Raw genomic sequence first — 19,133 nt, 5'->3', positions numbered from 1 at the left:
TGGTCCAAATTAACCCTCCATGTATTTTTTCTGCAAGACACCACCTTAATTGCAATTATGCATTCAGGGGCCACCACCATGCTTTGTTCTTAATTTGTACACAGTAAAACAAATGAGGTTTTAAATGAATGAAAAAAGTAAATATTAGTCTGTGACAAATCATAATTATGGGGTGGTCACAGCTGTTTAAATTGGCTCCTGCTAGGGAATTTCAGGTTATGACAAACACAGATTTTTTTGGAAGCTGCTTTGGGCAGCATAGGAAGTTGGAGGAGTCACTTGGTTTCTTTCAAGGTTCCTTTAAAACACATTTACAGGACAGGATTGGAAATCACAACAATATTTTAGCATCTTGCTTTGCCTAAATTAATGACAACAGCACTCAGCTAATGGGATGTGGCACTTGGGGACATGGGGCACTGGTGGCCTTGGCAGTGCTGGGAATGGTTGGACTCAGTGCCTTGGAGGGTTTTTCTGACCTGAACAATTCTGTGATTCTGCAGATCATCATCACCTGCTCCACCCTGCACAGAGCCAGGGAAATGCAGCAAAGATGAATAGAAAACCATGGAATGATGAAGGATGGAAAAGCCCTCAAATCATCCAGTGCAGCCATTCCCAGCACTGCCAAGGCCACCATGTCCCCAAGTGCCACATCCACGTGGATTTTAAATCCCTCCAGGGATGGGCACTTCACCTGGGCAGCTGTGCCAGGGCTGGACAAACCTCTCCAGGGAGGAATTTTCCCAAATCTCCACCCTGAGGCTGTTCCCTCTGCTCCTGTTCCTGTTCCCAGATCCCAAATCCCCCCAGTGTCCCCTCCTGTCAGGGAGCTGTGCAGAGCCAGAATTTCCCCCTGAGCCTCCTTTTCTCCAGGCTGAGCCCCTTCCCAGCTCCATTCCCCTCCCTGGAGCAGCCCAGCCCTTCAGCCCCCCTGCAGTGGCTGTGGGGTGCCCCAGCAGGCGAGGGCAGAGCTGGAACTCAGGGTGTTGAATGTCTTTGAGACAGAAACGTTTGGTGCTGACCCCACTTTGTACATCAGAAGGTGGCACTGAGCAGCCACTGACCTCCCATGTTAAAAGCTCTGCCTTTATGTCGTGCAAGGGCAATTTCTGATTTTCCTGCTCAATAAAGGCATGGCCCCCGAGGTGAAACCTGGAAATAACAAATCCAAGCACAATTGGTGTTAATCCTTGAGCAGGAAAATGCTGCTATGATGATGTACAAACAAAATACAAGGTGTGAGTGTTTTATCTCCTTTGGTTTTAGAGGATAAATAAAACTTCCTTCGTTCAGCTGGAACTGCAAAGGTGATTTCACTGCTGCCTCTGACAAGAACTGAAACTTCATTTTCTCCTTTAAGAAGTCTCAGCACCCACAGGAGTGGGATCGATCAGGGTGAGAAGCAAAGCTGTGCTTCCCTTCCTCCTCTCCAGCTGAATTCAATATTTTCTCCTTTTATGTGCAGGGCAGTCAATGGACACATCACTGCCCAGAGAGGATTATTTGACTCAGGAGTGGGAGGGCAGGACAAACACACTGGAAACTCCTCATCCCACGGGAATATCCTCCAAAACCTCTGGGCCTGGGCTGACAAGGCTCTGCTGACCACACAACCATGGATTTCCACATGGTTTGGGCTGAAGGGACTTTAAAGGTCTTCTCATTCCACCCCTGCCATGGCAGGGACACCTCCCACTGTCCCAGGTGCTCCAGCCCCAATGTCCAGCCTGGCCTTGGGCAGTGCCAGGGATCCAGGGGCAGCCACAGCAAATCTGGGCACCTGTACCAAGAACATCCCCACTCTCCCAGGGAACAATTCCATCCCAAAATCCCATCCATCCCTGCCTTTTGTCAGCTTAAAGCCATTCCCTGTGTCCTGGCCCTCCATCCCTTGTCTCCAGTCCCTCTCCAGCTTTCCTGGAGCCACTTTAGGTTCCAGAATTTGCTGTAAGGTCTCCCCAGAGCCTTCTCCTCTCTGGGCTGAACACTGATCCTCCCTGATCCCCATATTTCTGCTGGAGGCTCTCACTTCCAAAATGCTGCTGCAAAAAAGCACCTTGTGCAAACAGCTCCCCCTGGATTCAGGGGAAAAGAGCTCAGATGGGTTTGTGACTTAAACCAGCTGAGACAACCCAGCTGATTTGGACCAGCTGATCTGCTGAACCCCTTTGCTGTGAGCTGCAGCAGCTCTGAACCTTCCTAAAGCCTTGTCCAGATTTAAACTTGGGAAAAAAGAGCCCTTGGAACAATAAAGCCTTTGGAGTGTGGGTTAGAGACCCAAGGATAATAAACCCCAGGCTCACTAAACCTTCTCTAGAGCTGGTGCTGCTCCTAATTGGGATGGATGTGCTGGGTAAGGGTTGGGTTGTCAGAACACAGGTTTGTAGGATCCAACCTATAAAATGACAGATCAGGAACATGCCTTGCATTAGCAAATTACCCCAAGAATTGGAGTGTTTTGCATGTAAAGCTTCAGTGCTAATAATGCTGTGCCAAATTAGTAGGAATGAATAGATGCTGAGTAAATAATGCCATTTTGTTGTTAGTTCCTAATGGATCTGTTGATAGGAAACAACCTCTCTATCTGTTTCCATCAGGATAATTTGATAACCCATCTGTATTAGTTAAACTGCAGATTTTGTAAACACTGAGGCCAAGTGATTTGTAACAGGAGCAGGATGTAGGAACCACTCTCCTAAAGTGTTTTTTAAATTGCTTTGCTCGCAGCTACAGAGTTTGCCATAAAGAATGATCCCTCATTGTGAAATTTCCCAGCCTCAGGAGTGGTCCTGGAGCTGAGGAAGGGACAGGCTGATGATTTAAGACTATTTAATGCCCTGCTTGTTGTGGAACAGAGAGCTGGAGACCTTCCTGCTCTAGCAGAACACAGCACTGCAGTTCCTTAATGCCCAAACCTGGGAAACTGATTTATCACCTATTAGGTCTTATTAGATCCCATTCAGTAGGAAAAATGAACTGCTGGAGCTGGATGGCAGAAAATTAATTTGAAATAAATGTTACAGAGTCAAGCTTCTTCTGCTCTTCTCCTCAGGTCTCTGTGGCTGGGGTTTTCTCTGTGGGTGTGGGTTCTTGCAGGGAGGCACACTGTGGTCATTTTACACATTTATAGTTTAGATTTTTAAAAAACAACATTTACAGAGCCCTCCTTGCACATCTCCTCCATGCAGGGGCAGGGGAAGGGCAGCTCTCCACAGTGCCAGGTGTGGGATCCACTGGGGAGGGGCTCAGGAGAAGGGGTTTATTTATTCCAGAAGCTCTTCTTCCCCAGGAAAAGTGAGGAGGAGCCTTTGCAGAGCTTTTCCCACAGGTTTGGATTGTTATGAGTTTTAATCTATTGTTTAAAACTGTAAGAACAGCTTCCCACTGCCCAGGGCAGGGATGGGTGGGATTTTGGGCAGGAATTATTCCCTGGGAGGGTGGGGAGGGGCTGGGATGGAATTCCCAGATTTGCTGTGGCTGCCCCTGGATCCCTGGCAGTGCCCAGGTTGGACACTGGGGTTGGAGCACCTGGGACAGTGAAGGTGGAATGGGATGATCCCTTCCAGCCCAAATCATTCCATAATTCTCTGACAATTCCATGACCATCAAAGTTAAACTCCCCAAAATTACACAACCCTATGGGTTCTTTTGGGTGGATATTTGCCCACACCTTTGTTAAGTTTAAAAAACCTGAGTATTACATTAAACTTCCTTAACTTTGCATAGAATTTTACGTAATTTTTCAGCTTTTGCACCCCAGATGTGAACTGGGTTATTAATATTCCCAGGGAAAATGCACAAGTCATCAAAATGGAGCTGAACATTCCAAGTGAAAATAATCTCTGAGTGAATCCTATTCTTCACTGCTGGTTGTTCACTGCATGGGCACAGGCAAATTACTGCACTCCTCCATGAATCAAACTGAACATCTGTAAGGTCAACATAATGCAGATGATCTTCCCCAGCTGCTCAGAGATTCTTCCAAAAATAATTCAAATTAATATTATTGTTGTTATATAAAACTGTCACTACAAATCTTCCTTTATGGCAAACAAAGCATCCTTGACAGTGGCCCTTTAGCAAAGAAGAGCTGAACAAGTTGGCAAAGTTTAATTCTCCCACAATGCCCAATTGCTTAAGTAACAAAAGCAATGGATGATTTTTCAGTCTAAAATGCAGGAATAAAATTATATATATATATATATATAAATAAATAAATAAATAAATAAAAATTAATAAATAAATAAATAAATAAATAAATAAATAAATAAATATATATATATATATATATATATATATATATATATATATATATATATATATATTCTTGTCCATAAGATTGTATTTTGCCCATATGCCATTGGTATTTGTGTGGTAATTACCTCAAAAAATATTTAAGTTAACTGAATTCAAGCCAAAAGTACCTTTAAATTGTGTTCAAAGCCAGAAGCACCTTTAAATCAAATACCAAGTTAAGTAAGTGGACTGTGAATGGAAGATCAAATTTATGTGTGACTTTTAACATCACATAAAAAATAAAAATATCTTTTACCATGATAAATGAGGCACCATAATAAAATGCTCTTGAAAAAAGGTCATTAGAATATTATAGATTAAAATTCACAGAAAATGGAAAACCACATACTGAATTCCTGATGAAGAAATCACTGATTTTCTTGAACCTTTTATTGGCATGAAATTTATACAAACATTGGAGTTTACACTAAGTTCACTCCCAGCTCTTTGCCACAGCCTCAGATTCAGTTCAAAGACTGAATTAAAATTGAAATGCAAATTAAAAGAATCAAAACTGCAGCCTGACTAATCCCTGAATCATGGAATCATAATTGATATGGTTGGAAAAAGCCTCTGAGATCACTGAGCCCAAGCAGCACCACCACCATGGTCCCCACTGCCCATGTGCCACATCCACAGGGATGGGGACTCCAGCACTGCCCTCAACACCTCATTCCAACATTTGAGAGCCCTTTCTGTAAAGAAATTTTCCCAAATATCCAACCTGAGCCTCCTCTGGAGCAGTTTGAGGTGATTTCTTCCTGTCCTGTCCCTGTTCCCTGGGAGCAGAGCCTGACCCCACTCTGGCTGCACCCTCCTGTCAGGAATTTTAAGGACCAATAAATTCTTCCCTAAGCCTCAATAATATCAGGAAATATCATCCTGGTGATTATTTTCACATCACCTGCATGCAGAAGGATCTCCCACCCTCCCATCCTGTGCTCCAGGATGGGCACTGACCCCATCCTTGGTAAAAATCCTCCCTGATCTCCTGGGAGAGCCCTCAAATCCAGCACAAACCCTTTTCCCAACGTCTACCACAGCACATCCCCTTGCAGCAGCCCCTGGGCCCAAAGGCAACATCTGTCTGGACAATTTATGGCCATTTTTTTGGAAGCCTGTGTCTGTCAGAGCCTGCAGCACACCCCAAAATGAGCTGCACTCATTTCAAACATTGCCTGCTTTCTTGGCTGTACTGCTAGCATCCCTCCTGACACCTGGAGTATAAATTCTCCAGGTCTGTGCCTTGAAATACCTGAATTCTGACATTAAATCTGTCCCTTCCTTTTCCTTCCTATAATTCAGCCTCCAAAACAGACCGAGGAACTAAAAAAAAAAAAAAAAAATAAAATAAGGGGGTTCAAATTTAAAACCTTCACAAATCACATCCTTCTTAACCCAGTGAATTTGCATGGCATAATCTCCTTCCTTGACTTTTCCTGCTTTTCTATTGGATTCCTTGCCAGTCTTCAAGCAAAGTTCCTGATTACTGGCTCAGGTATGGGCAGACATAAATTCTTGCAGGGATGAGCAAGTTTTACAAGTTGTTGCTTCTTTTTTCTTTTTAAACTTTTTTTTGTCAGAACTTTGTGCTACTTTTTAGATTTCTTTCACATCAGTATAACTCACCAAAATCTCATTACAAAAAAAGGAGAAGTATTTACACTGAGCCCATCTCCTTCCACCCCTGCCATGGGACACTCCCACTGTCCCACTGCTCCAACCCCAATGTCCAGCCTGGCCTTGGGCACTGCCAGGGATCCAGGGGCAGCCACAGCAAATCTGGGCTAGCCCTGCCCACCCTCCCAGGGAACAATTCCTGTCCAATATCCCACCTCATCCTGCCTTTCTACAGTTTAAGGCCATTCCCTCCCATCCTGTCCTATTCCTTAACCCAGCAAATCTCTACAGCACAGGATCCTGCTCTTGGCACCCACCAAGCTTTAACAGCTTTATTTGCTATTTGACATATCCACAAAATACAACCCAGCCCTTGCAGATTTTCAACTGAATGAGTTAAAAAACTGTGAACAACCTCCAGTGCCAGTAAGGCTTGTCTGATCTCAAGCTGCCCATCTCAGTTAATTGTGGTGCATCGTTATCTCATCCCACGTGCTGTGAGACATCCCTGACAGACTCAACTGAGTTTCCCCAGATCTGCAGATTAATTTCCATGAGCAGAGAGTCTTGGAGCTGTTGTGCTCATCCCACACCCACTCCAGGGTGTGTTAGAACAACCCCCTGCTATTTATCAGCTCTAACAATCCCCTGCCCATGTTACATCAAGGCAATGTGTGTCTCATCCATCACACTCGCACAGGGAGGATTTCCATGTCAGAACAAGAGAACAGCTCTAAAAGAAACATGTAAGTAGAAGGGATTAGATATTTTACAGCAGAGAGAACAGTGAGCTCTGATACAAAACTGCATGTACAGGCAAAGTTTACAAATTTCAATCAAATCCAGGTTAAGCACAAAATGGAGGAGTTGGTCACATCAGGAGAACCATGACAAAAAATGCTGAATGCAACAGTGGCTTTGCACTCTGGCTTCAGTGGAGTTGTTATTTCCCACCAACTTTCAGACCAAACAAATTAGCAATTCATGCCACAGATGTCAGAAGTTATAAAGGAAATTAATGCAACAGTCAAGCTGAAATGAGACTGAAGAAAAAGCTGTTACTGTCCCTGTGGACTCGTACGTCCACACACCGAGTTCTGCTTTGTGAAGATAATATCCAGAAAGTGCTCAGCAAAGCTTAAAAAGAAATATCTAAACCAATTTCTTTTTCCCAGAAATGCACGTGAATGCTGAGTTGAGGTTTGAGGGTTTTTTAAAGATTTAATATTGAAGGATTTGATGTACATTTGTCATTGGCAATACTCCAGTTTTCTTCTAAGGGGTTTTAGTCCATGAGTTTTGACCAATGCAAATATTAAGTTTGAAATCCTGACTAACAGTGAAACAAACTCAGTTCTACAACTACAGCATTGATGGAACAAGGGAAAATGGCATTAAGCAGAAGGAAAATAGATTTCTGTGGGATTTTGGGGAGAAAGTGTTCCCTGGCAGGGTGGTGAGCCCTGGCACAGGTGCCCAGATTTGCTGTGGCTGCCCCTGGATCCCTGGCAGTGCCCAAGGCCAGGATGGACACTGGGGTTGGAGCACCTGGGACAGTGGAAGGTGTCCCTGCCATGGCAGGGGTGGAACAAGATGATCTTTATGGTCCCTCACTATCCAAACCATTCCATGGTTCTGTGAAATACAGCACAGGATGGAAATCCAGTGTGGAATCTGCATATTCATATAAAACAATCAACAGTTTTAGTCTATTTCCAAATTTCCTATTAGCAGCTCTGATGTCAGAATTTAAAACACACTTTCTATGCTGGATGAATAAATCTCACATACCAGCATAAATTTTTCATGATTCCTCCATAAATTCCTCATTTCTTGTTGTCAGTTGTCTTGGCAGAAACTAAAATACAGGAAGCTGTAAAAACGTTGATCTGCTTTAATTAAGCACTGCCTCCTTCCAGTGGTGTTTGACAAGCCCTGGGTGAGGCTTCAGATCACCCAGAACACACAGCAAAGACTGCAAGGGCCTTTTAAAGAGAAATACAGAGAATTTCAAACCCTGCCTCGCCCCTGACTGGTTGGTGACCATCTCACAACTCCCTTGGGTTTTCCATCTAATCCTTGTTTGGGATTCCTGTTTGTTAACCCTGAGATTTTCACCCTCTGCAATCAAGAGGCAAGAGTTTACTACAATGGTGGATTTTTTTTCATTAGGCTAGATCAGAAAATAGGAAATTAAAGCAGGAAAAATGAAGGAATGGATTCCCATCTGGAGTACTGCAGGCAGGTCTGGTGCCCACAACATAAGGAGTTGATACAGGGCATGGAGCACCTCCACTGTGGAGACAGGATGGGAGGGTGGGATGGGTCAGCCTGGAGAAGAAAAGCTGCTGAGAGACCTCACAGCACCTTCCAGCACCTAAAGGGGCTCCAGGGAAACTGAGAGGGACAATTCACCAGGAACTGGAGTGACAGGACAAGGAGGAATGGGTACAAACTGCCAGAGGGCAGGGATGGCTGGGATTTGGGGAAGGAATTGAGTGGGATGAGCTTTAATGTCCCTTCCAGCCCAAACCATCCCAGGGTTCCATGACTCCAGGCAGAATGAGAATCCTCTCACCAAGAGACAACCACAGCAGAGCTGAGAATGTGCTCTCCAAGCAGAACCAAATCCCTTCCTCAGCTTTTCCTCATGCTCTTCCCAAGGAACACAGCACCAGATGAGCCCTGAGAGCCCTTCCAGCATGGGATCCTGTAATTCCATGGTATGTTTTTCCATATCCATTGCTCAAGAGACATACCAGAAGGGCTGAGAGCACATCCCTCAAGGGGCTCCCACTGCTCCCTCAGCAGTGTCAGAACATGGTGCTTTGGACAAACTTGAAAAGATGAGGAATAATTCATGAAGAACCTAAAACCCTTAAATACTGTCAGTAACAATGAAAATTACAGGTTTATGTAGAAGAGAAAACTCTGGCTAAGAAATACTAACTTCAGGGATACAAACACTGACAAGTGCTGAATGCACATCTCTAAGTCTGAAGAGTGCTTGAGGCTGCACCAAACCAGGAAAGTACAGCCCAACATGACACCAAACACCAGGTAATAACTGTGACTCACATCTCAAAGATGGAAATATTTTTCCTTAAGAAAACTTTTTCCTTGTTTTCCCTGAATAAACACGACTGAAGTGGTTGTGGAAGGAGCACATTGTCAAAAATCGTCTGACAAATAAAAAGTTAGTCAGTGCTCAAGAAGCACTTACAGAAAACATGTTTGGCTTTGACAGTTGGCAATTTCACTTCCATTTTTAAAAATGAAATGTGGTTTCTGCATGAGAAGATGCAAAACAGTCCAAAAGGAAGAACATGAGATAAGTGTGGGAAGGAGAGTGAATCCTCACAAAGCCACAGTAGTATCACACCTCCTTTAAAACTCACTGATGAGAACATGCAGCTGAAATTCATCCCAGAAGTGTTTCTGTTTGGATATCTTTATCAGGGAACTGTCAGAAAAGCATTAATTATCTTCTCCTGTGTCTTTTTTTCTTTGAGTACTTCTGCTACACCTCAAATAGTGCAGATGTGACTGTGCCAGCTACAGGCAAATCATACAAAGTAAATATATTTTAACAGAACAAACCCAGGGAGTGCCTGAGCCCTCAGAAGGAAAATTCCAGCATTAAGAAATATACAGTGTCATAAAGGTGTTTTTTTAACCACAGAATCACTGTTCCTCTGACTGTCAGGAACCAAAGTATATTTTCACATGGAACATGAGCAAAAATAAATTACATTACAAGGGGTGGGGGAGAATACAACTGTTAAAGACTTCCTTGCTTCCTGTGCAGTCCATCCATCCATCCATCCATCCATCCATCCATCCATCCATCCATCCCACAGACAGAGCCAGGGGATGGTGCTGTGGCACAGGAGTGCTGTGGGCATGGAGAGGTGGCTCTGTCACCCAGCAGCTCCAAAGGGAACTGGAGCAGAGATGGGATCAGGGACCAGGAGCTCCACTTCAGTTCCCTCTCTCTCTCTGAAGCCACTTGCAGAAAGAGAGAAACTTTTCATGTCCCTGACAACCACAGTGACCTGAGAAATGAGAGTTTTCACACCTTCTGCAGCAGCCAGACATTATTATTTTTTCTTTTTCCTGGAGTTGCTGGCAAGCAGCAAACAACTCCCACAAAGGGCAGTGGGTGCTCTCCCCAGCCTCAGGGTGAGGGCTCAGGGAAGCTGAAGTCAGGCAGGGGTGTGGAAGGTCAGAGCAGGAACAGCAAAGGCATTTCCAGAGTGCCTGGATGCTCTGGATGCAGGCTGGGAACATGGACAGGCTCAGGGGAAGCCCTTCCTACACACCCAGGGCAAAAAAATCTGAAAAAGCTCAGAGAGCAAAGCTCCTGTCCCAGGCAGAGCAAATCCAAACAGATCCCTGAACACACTGACAGAAAATTCCCTTTGCAGCTCAACAAGCATTTGGTGAATGTTTATATACAAGGGATTTAAAGAAGCAAAAGGTTTGCTTTTAATATCTTTCATGTTATTGCCTTTGAACATCCCAAATGAAAAACATGCTGAAGTTTAAAGTTCAGCCACTCAAGGAGCAGGATTTGCACAGTGTGTGCCTCAGGATGGATGTTTTCTAACACCAGTGATAATCTGTATCCATCACCTGTATCCTAAAGATGCTCTCATTTTGGTTAATGCTAAAAAATCATGAATTTACCTTCTCAGTTCAGCCTGTTCATCCCAAGATCTAGAAATATCTCTGTTTTACTACCTGCTTTCCTCTAACACTTCTGATGGAAAAGGAGAAACATCCATCAAGAAAGGCTGAGCTCAAGCTCTGCCAGCAGTGCACTGAGAGGGAGAGAAGATGATTTTCAGTGCTTATATTCAGTGATATAAACCTTCAAACTGGTGATAGCCAATGATCTGACACCTCTTTTCTCTCTAAATATGCTTTAAACTCTTCCTGCCCTACAATCACCCATCTGTTATGTCAGAGCATGAATAATTTCCTTCTTTTTTAAAAAACCCTCTAGTTCTTCCTAGAGTGGCTGTGCTTTCTCATACTCCAACTCTAAAAGCTTGTTTTCTAGAATATGTTCATGAAATATTTCTGACCCTAAAATTTAATAACCCCAGAAAAGGCCTTGATGGCTTTTTAAGCATCCAGGCTGCTGCACTCAGAAGCCAAAATGCTGCACCACTGTCAGTCATTGAAAAAGATGAAAATTCAGAAAAGGAATGTGTTGGCAAGGTAAAAACAAGCAGGTTTTAGGCCTGTTTTACCCAAATTGTATTAAGTTAAAAACTGGGTTGGACACTATTCTTGTGACTCATTAAAAAATAATAAATTAAGAGCAAAGTACTATTTTATGGTATGTACAATATCTCTGTTTAGCTCTTAGTGCTGAAAACCCTGAAGTCACTCTCATGGTCAACCCCACAGAACCTCAGTGCAAAGCTCACTACAGAAATCTGAATTCCAGACTAACAGCCAAAAATGCATTTAAGCCTGAAAATAATACCCAAACAACCACTTTCTGTTACTTTTCAGGACTGAAATATTGGAGTTTTTGACATTATTGGAAAAGATGAATAAACCAAATTTCACTCCCTGGATATTTTTAAATGGGCAGTGGTACTAACTGAAATGATTCTGATGTGAAAAAATAATGATTTGAAGTGAAAGTTGCTACACCTTCCCTGTTAAAAATAAACATCACTTGGTAAAAATGGAGCCCTGCTTTGGGATTTAACACCTCCAGCTTTATTTAATTACCTCCTTCATGCTGCTGCTTTTCTAAGCACCAAGCATTCCCACATCGTGTTCATGCCTTACATCCTGTGCTAAAAACATCCCAGAATGTTCATCTTTGGGGCTGTGACGTGGCCACACTTCCTGGGGGGCTCAGTGTGCACAAAATCAGCAGTCAAGGTACCAGAATTCTAATTAATAACTGGAACACCACCTCCAGTGCTAAGGCAGAATGTTTTTCCCATCCACACAGAATCATGGGATTATTTAGGTTAAGAATCATCAAGTCCAACCTGGTATTCCACCACTGACCCATGTCCCCAAGTGCCACCAGGATGCTCCATGGTCTTTAGATTCCCTCACCATTTTGGTTTTGGGCACATGTCCCAGGGATTGTTTTTCCAGTGGGAACCTATGGAGCAAAACTCCTCTGGGTGGTGGTCCCAAGGAATTTTGGTGCTGCAGGCATCAAAACTGGCTGTGAGGGGCCAGGAAAAGCAGAATAAAGCTGGAAAAGTCCCCAGAGCTCCATGAAATGAGAAAGCAAATACTTGGATGCAGCTCCATCCCAAACAGCCACACTGGTACAATAATGTGGATTCAAATGTTCATGAGCTCATCTTAGAGAGAGCTAAACTTTGAGTAGCTGCACACCAGGGCCTCTGGAGTGGGTTCAGGCAGCAGTGGAGAAAAGAACATTAAGATCACAAAATAAAATGTAAAATTTACATGACAGTTAAGGGTCTTTTCAGTCGTAATTAGGAAATTGTAAGAAAACTTTAAATTAAAGGAAGACTTCCACTAAAGGATCTGTCTGAGGAAATGTAATCTGCCAAGGGTTTCCACTGCTGAAGTAATTAGAGCACAAAACAAAAACCAAAAATATGTAACAACGTTATTATCCATCATTTACTGCACAATAGATTGAATTCTTCTTGCTTAATTTGATAAAAAAATATCATTAAACCCAAACTGATAAAGATATTGGCTGGTAAAAGGCTTCTGAGCACAGTAATCCCAAAGAATCGTCATGTCAACCCAGGTTTAGATTCCAGAAGGGAAAATAATATTGGAATCATAGTGTTCCATTTGAAATTACTTTGGCAAGGCTTGTGCAGGTCTCAATTAGCTCTCAGCAGAGAATTACCACGACACACAGGCTAATCACCTCTTACAGCTTTCTTTCAAAACAGCCTGGTAAACCCAGCAGCTCTCAACACTGTCAAGATGCAAGTTGGGGAAAAAAAGAGGGCAAGTAGCCAAAAAATCTGAGTTGGCTTTCCAAGGATCTTGTTAAAAACAAAGGAAACCAGACATCCAGAGCATCCTGTGGGTGATGGTTCCAAACAGTGAGGAATAAAAAGCCATTTTCAACATTCTCTTGCTTTTCCTCAGTGTAGCAGTTGAGCCACAGTGCCACTTCCACTTGGCTGTGTGCAGCTCCTGTGCCCTGTTTTCTTTAAATATCCCATTTCTGAGCCAGTCTGGGAAATGACAGACTGGGAGGTGCCTGTCAACTGCTTGTGACTTTAGAGCAGGTAAAATACACCTGGGAGAAAACCAGCAGGGCAAACTGGTGTTTGGGAGGAGCAGCCACTCCTGCCTGTGATTCCCTGGGAAATCCCCTCCCTGGAAAGCCCACAGCACAACATGGGATGTCATCTGGATTAGATTGTTGTAAATAACAGTGACAGGATGAGAGGAAACAGCCTCAAGTTGTGCCAGGGGAGGTTTGGTTGGATAGGAGAGAAAATTTCTTCATGTTAAGGGTTATCCAGCAGGGCAGTGGTGGAGACCCCATTCCTGGAAATGTTCAACCAATGTGTGGGGGAGGCCCCTGAGGATGAGGTGCTGCTGCTGGGCTGATGTTGGACTCTGATCTCAGAGCTCTTCCCCAACATTAACAGTTCTATGATAAACCCACAGGTTCCCTGAAGTTCTCCAGGAGCATTCAAAAGGTTTTTGAAGGGATTCAATTTGCCCCCACTCCAAGGAGAACAACCAGTTTATGCTCAAGGATTTTCCAGATCTGAATCTCAGTGCTGCCTCACTACCTAAAACTTTGCAAGGTGCCAAACTTCTTAACAGAAGATGGAAAAAAGAATCTCTTTCACCTTTTTCCCCTTGAACTCAAGAACAGCAGCAGTTGGGATTTTATCCCTCTGTGTTTCTTCCTAGGAAGAGCTGTTCCCTAACACACAACCCTTTGCTTCCAGCACACTGGAATTTTCTTGGGGCAAATCCAAGCTGAAGTGTCACAGGGTTGCTGCTGAGCAATAAAGGTGGAGCTAATGCTTCACAGTGATATTTTGGAAGAAAAGTTAAAAGCAAGTTGTGCTTCAGGATGAAGAGGAGCTGCAACAGCCTTCTCCTGGTTTTACAGAGCTGTTGTGGCTCCGAGAACTCAATTCCTGGCAGGACACCAAATCCCATCCACCTTTAGGGACAGGAAAATGCCTTTGTCAAGGGAAGCACAAGAAAATCCAGAACAAGCAGCATCACTGATGCTGCCCATCAGTGCCCACAGCATTATCAATATTCCACCAATGCCAGGCACATTTCTAACTCCAAAGGCTGGGAGAAAACCACCTGCTGTGGGCTGGAAACCACCAAGGGAAAAAAGCACCTGCTGAAGAACAAGGAATCTCAGTTCCTTGAATAAGAAAATACCCTTTTATTTCAAACATACAGTCAAGTATATTCATTTTCCTCCCAGGTGCAGTTAATTTGACAGGTACAATGCAAAGCAAAAGTCCTACAAGGTCTTTCCTGAAAAGGTCAGTACATTATGCAACAGGGTTTTATGGACAGCAAAAAAAAAATCCCTGCATGTACAGAAATTTTAGATGATTTATCAATGTGCATTCCTGTCTTTTATTCCCAGATGAAGAGCAAACTTTGGGGCACATGAGTTAATTTTGAGAACTGGTTCCTAAGGAAGTTACAAGCTTTGAAAATTGTTATCCTCAGTCTATACATGGGAAATAGTGGGAGGTTTTTCTGTACAGAGAAATATTCAGCACTAAAGAAAAACAAAATTGCTCCCATTTGGAGTCTCATTGCATTCCAGCCCTGAATTACATTATTGGATTGTTCAAGCTGCATGTCTGGACTCTTAAACTTCCTAAGTAAGCACAGAGTCCTGTAGGAAATGCATTAATAGTCAGGAAAAGCAGCAGCAATTCCTTCTAATCTGAGCTTTTTGTACTGTTCAAACTCTTCTTGAAACAATGCCTCCCTTGGCCTCCTAAAACACAACTGCATTTCAAACACTTCTTCATCCCAATTCCAATCTGGAGATGCAAACCTGTTACCCTACTCCCCTGAAACACATATAGAGGAAATATTTAAGTGGTCAGGGCCCCAGTTATAAATGTGGGTTTTCAAGTAACATCCACTAATCATAAAATTGAGTGGTTAAGGTTGGAAATAACTTTTAAGGTCACTGAGTTCAACCCACCTTGTTCCAGATGTTTTTTGAACACTTCCAAGGATGGGGACTCCACCACTGCTTGAAAACTCTTCCCATGAAAGAATTTTCCCTCATCTCCAATCTAAACCTCCCCTGGAGCAATTTAAGGCCACAAATTATATCTTTGAACATGGAATTAACAGAGGCTTGATCCCACAAAGGGATTTGGGAAATGAAATGATGATTTTAAAGCTTTTTTCTGCTCCCTGCACCCCAATCCCATAGATTTAATAATATTTCATAGGATGTGAAACTGTGGGGTGCTTTCCCTGTAGTTTTCAACCCAGAATCTTTGCCATCCTTCTTGGCCTCTTTTTCCCTGTTATGAAAACTACCCCTCATCCAGCAGGAGGATTTTAAATAAGAGCTTTTGCACTTGCACTCATGTGATGGATGCAACTTGACTGGTCAATTATGTAAGTGCAAAGAGCCTATTTTCATACATTTATTAAAACCATCCTGCTTTTGTTGCCATAAGCCTGCCTTGAACCCAGCAGGATATTGCAATTAAGCCATATTTCCATAGACTAGACCCCAATTTCAGTCTGGCTTTGGGTGACTTGTCAGGCAGGATAAGCTCAGAGGCTGCTGAAGCCTGGGCAGCTCTGGAAGGTTCCCAGCTCTGCAGAAGTTGCTGACGCACGTCAGGGTTTGCCCACTGCTGATGGATGGTCACAAACATGACTGGAGGGAATTCTGAGAGCACAGCACGGATCTGACAGGTACTGCTATGACAACCAGGCAGCAGGACTGCCCACATTTCCCTGCAAGCTCCAAAAAGAAACATTCCAGGACGTGTTTATCCGGAGCGCCCCCGTCCTTTGTCCTGCTCTTTGCAAGGCTTTTCTTTGGCTTTTCACACAGAAAATTCACTGGGATTCTGGGTTGGTGGGGTGGGTTTGGGTGGGCTTGAGGGAATTTTCCTCATGGAAGGTGTGGGGTGGTGGTTTGGATTTGTGCTGGGAACAGGGGACATCATACAGGGATATTTCTGCTGGTGCTGAGCAGAGTTTGGGGCTGTGACAATTCCCTGGGGAGCTTCTCCATGCCCAACCATCCTTTGGGAAGAATCTTCTCCTGATATCCAACCTAACCATCCCTGACACAACAGGTAACACCCTCCAGGTTCCCTCACCAGGCCAGATCTACTTCCTCTAGGAGAAAAAAAAATAGAGACAAGAAACCTCATTTTCACTGAGAGCATCTCATCCTGCTCTCTCTGACATCAAAAGGCAAAACAAACAGGTATTTTATGTAAATGTGGACATTAGAAACAAAAAATAGAACAGCAAACATCCAATTCCTTTTTCATAGGCAACTCAGCTTCCACTAGCACAGCTGCAGATGAAAGTAGCAGCTACAAATTAATATATCATAAGGTCTTACCAAAGGAACTGAATTGTCTCAAATGCCAAAAGTAAGACCAAAGACTAAATTATTTTCATTTACAGAACCGTAGGGAGGAATTGCTTTCATGTTGTGAGTTATGTGTTTAGGAGGAACCTAAGTTTAGCTTGTCAGCTTCTGACAAAAGTTAAAAACAATTTCGGAAACATTTCAGAATCATTTCGAAACATGGTTTGGATGGGGGAAATGGAAACAAGACAAAATCTCTGCCTTTTGTTGGAGCTGCTTTTACAGCTCCAGCTCCCCGGGTGTGTTTTTCTGGAGATGCCTGGAATGAAGAATCTGCCTCCACAGCACTTCAGCCCTATCCAGAAACACAGGGAAACTCCCTGATTGATTAAAACTATTAAATACAGATATGATGGCTTGAATAGGAATAACTCCTCCTGAAAATGTGGGCACAGACAAACCCTACAGCAGCTGCAATTTCAAGGTAGACAAGAATCCTGAAAAGAATTATAAGATATTTCCAGCTCCTCCTTACAAGGAGCTGTTTCAAAAGTGCCTTTAATTGTCCCTTATCCATCTCTGTTATCCCTCAGTGGTTCTTTCCATCTCCTTTCCTTGGATATTGTGGTTTCCTGTAAACCAGGGGCTGATTTGGACCAAAATTTGGAAGTGAAAGGAAAAACTGCATCAGTTTGAATATCCTCTTCTTTTATCTCCAAAATGATCTTTTTTACCCCAAAAATGCTGACCAGACACCTGCAACCCAATGCCACTTGAACACACTGGTGGCAATCCCAACAAATTGGTAACACCAAAACCTTGGGCTCTGAATCAACAAATTGCTTTGCTAAAATAAGAAGTTTGCTGCCTTAGACAAGTCAGTAAATACAGTATTTTACAAAAACAGGAAGAATTATTTTGTTAGATATTTCTTGTGCTCATTTTGGCATGAAAGGGAGGAACACAGAGTGACTTGCTGTGGTGTTGGAACAAAGGCAGGGGATGTGATCCTGAACTTGGGTTGTGACTCTGAACTTGGGATGTGATCCTGAACTTGGGTTGTGACCCTGAACTTATTTGGGATGTGACCCTGAACTTATTTGGGATGTGACCCTGAGCCTGGCACAGCAACACTGGGAGGCAGGAAAGGGAGAGAACCCTGATGTTTTCATGCACTGCACCAAAAACAGGCAGGCAAAGTTTTCAGAGTAATTTCTGTCACTATTAATGACTGTGCAGAATTTTTATATATAATATACATATATTTCTATGTATTTATCCCACTAGAGAAAGTCATAAAAATCTAATACTAAATTTGAACTAAACTTATATTTGCAAATATTCCCTGCAATCCAGCTGTTCACATGCATTTCTCCATTTCCTCTCTTCTCCCATGCCTGCAACTTAATCTCATCCAGAATATTTGAATCCACTGCTTAATCCAAAGTATTTTAACCTGGAAGCAAAGCACTGCATGGAGGAGCTTTAGGAAAAAACTCCTGAAGGACTGGTCTAAAAGAGGAATTAGAGCTCAATTTTCCAGGTATTTTTATTCTTTTTCCCATTGTTCCACACTACTAGATATTTTCCACACAGGAAATAAATGAAATTGTGGATTCATTTAGAATTTAGTTCTCTTGATTTGGCTCATGGCACACAAACTGCCCAAGGAGGTGCTTTCAAAAATGACACAAAATTGCATGTTTGGAGTTATTTCTGTGGAGGGGATGCCACAGCTTTAAAAGCCAGAATTTGTTCTTAAATTTCATCTGGTTTTCTTCAATAAAACTTTATAAGGGTGGAAATAAATGGAGCAGATGGACAAAACAAGGTATTTTACAATGCAGTTTTCTGGGTTTGGAAACCACATTAACTCCAACAGGAAAAATGAAAAGCGTGGAAATCAATTGAGAAGAATTTCCAAAGGAGCTGGTGCAATGGGAATGAAAGAATGAGGGAACTAGGGATGAACAACCCCCTCTTAGGACATCTGAAGATACTCATCAACACCAAAAAAGCTGGAATTTTTTTTTGTTTTTAACTATAACTACTACTCAGATATTGTACAGGCACTGAGGGGAGTCAGGAAGAATCAAAGATCATCAACACATCCCATTTCTGTTCCTCAGGACTTCATGTTCAGCATGGGATAAAGACAAGACTATTTTTAAGGATAAAAATCCCAAGTCTCTGTCCTAGCTGTGAACCACTGTGCTTTGTATTGCTCCAAATTTTCCATGAGGAGCTGCCTGGGGTAAGGATCCCTTTGTGCTTTATGGAAAAAACCCTTGGCAAGGAAAGGTTCTTTTTGTACTTTTGTTCTCTCATTTGTATGGCCAGAATTTCACAGGGACAAATAAAACCAAGGTGAAATCCCCACCCAAGTGAACACTGAGAGGTCACCTGGAATACATGGAGAGAACACAATTCCAGACTGGTTTGGGTGGGAATGGACCTGAAATCCCACCCAGTGCCACCCCTGCCATGGCAGGGACACCTTCACTGTCCCACAGCTCCCAAGGCACTCAGAGATGCTGAAGCAAAACCACTTTCAAAATGAATAAAAAAAGAAATAAACCCAAAGGGCTTCAGATGTTCCTCATCAGCTCTCCAAGGGCTCCTCATTTCAAACACCTTCCCAAGCTTTCCAAACCAGCAG

The 19,133-nt window shown here is 43.1% G+C and overlaps 1 protein-coding gene across 2 annotated transcripts in view; it reads right to left on the bottom strand.

Moving 5' to 3' along the window:
- The window catches only part of DOCK1 (dedicator of cytokinesis 1), a 242,045-nt gene that overhangs the window by 87,696 nt on the left and 135,216 nt on the right, over nucleotides 1–19,133 (bottom strand). The gene's annotated exons all lie outside the window — the stretch shown is intronic.

Source organism: Oenanthe melanoleuca, chromosome 6, assembly GCF_029582105.1.
Source record: "Oenanthe melanoleuca isolate GR-GAL-2019-014 chromosome 6, OMel1.0, whole genome shotgun sequence".
NCBI lineage: Eukaryota > Metazoa > Chordata > Aves > Passeriformes > Muscicapidae > Oenanthe > Oenanthe melanoleuca.
The sequence above is the reverse complement of the archived record's forward strand: the minus strand, read 5'-3'. Positions and strand labels throughout refer to the sequence as shown.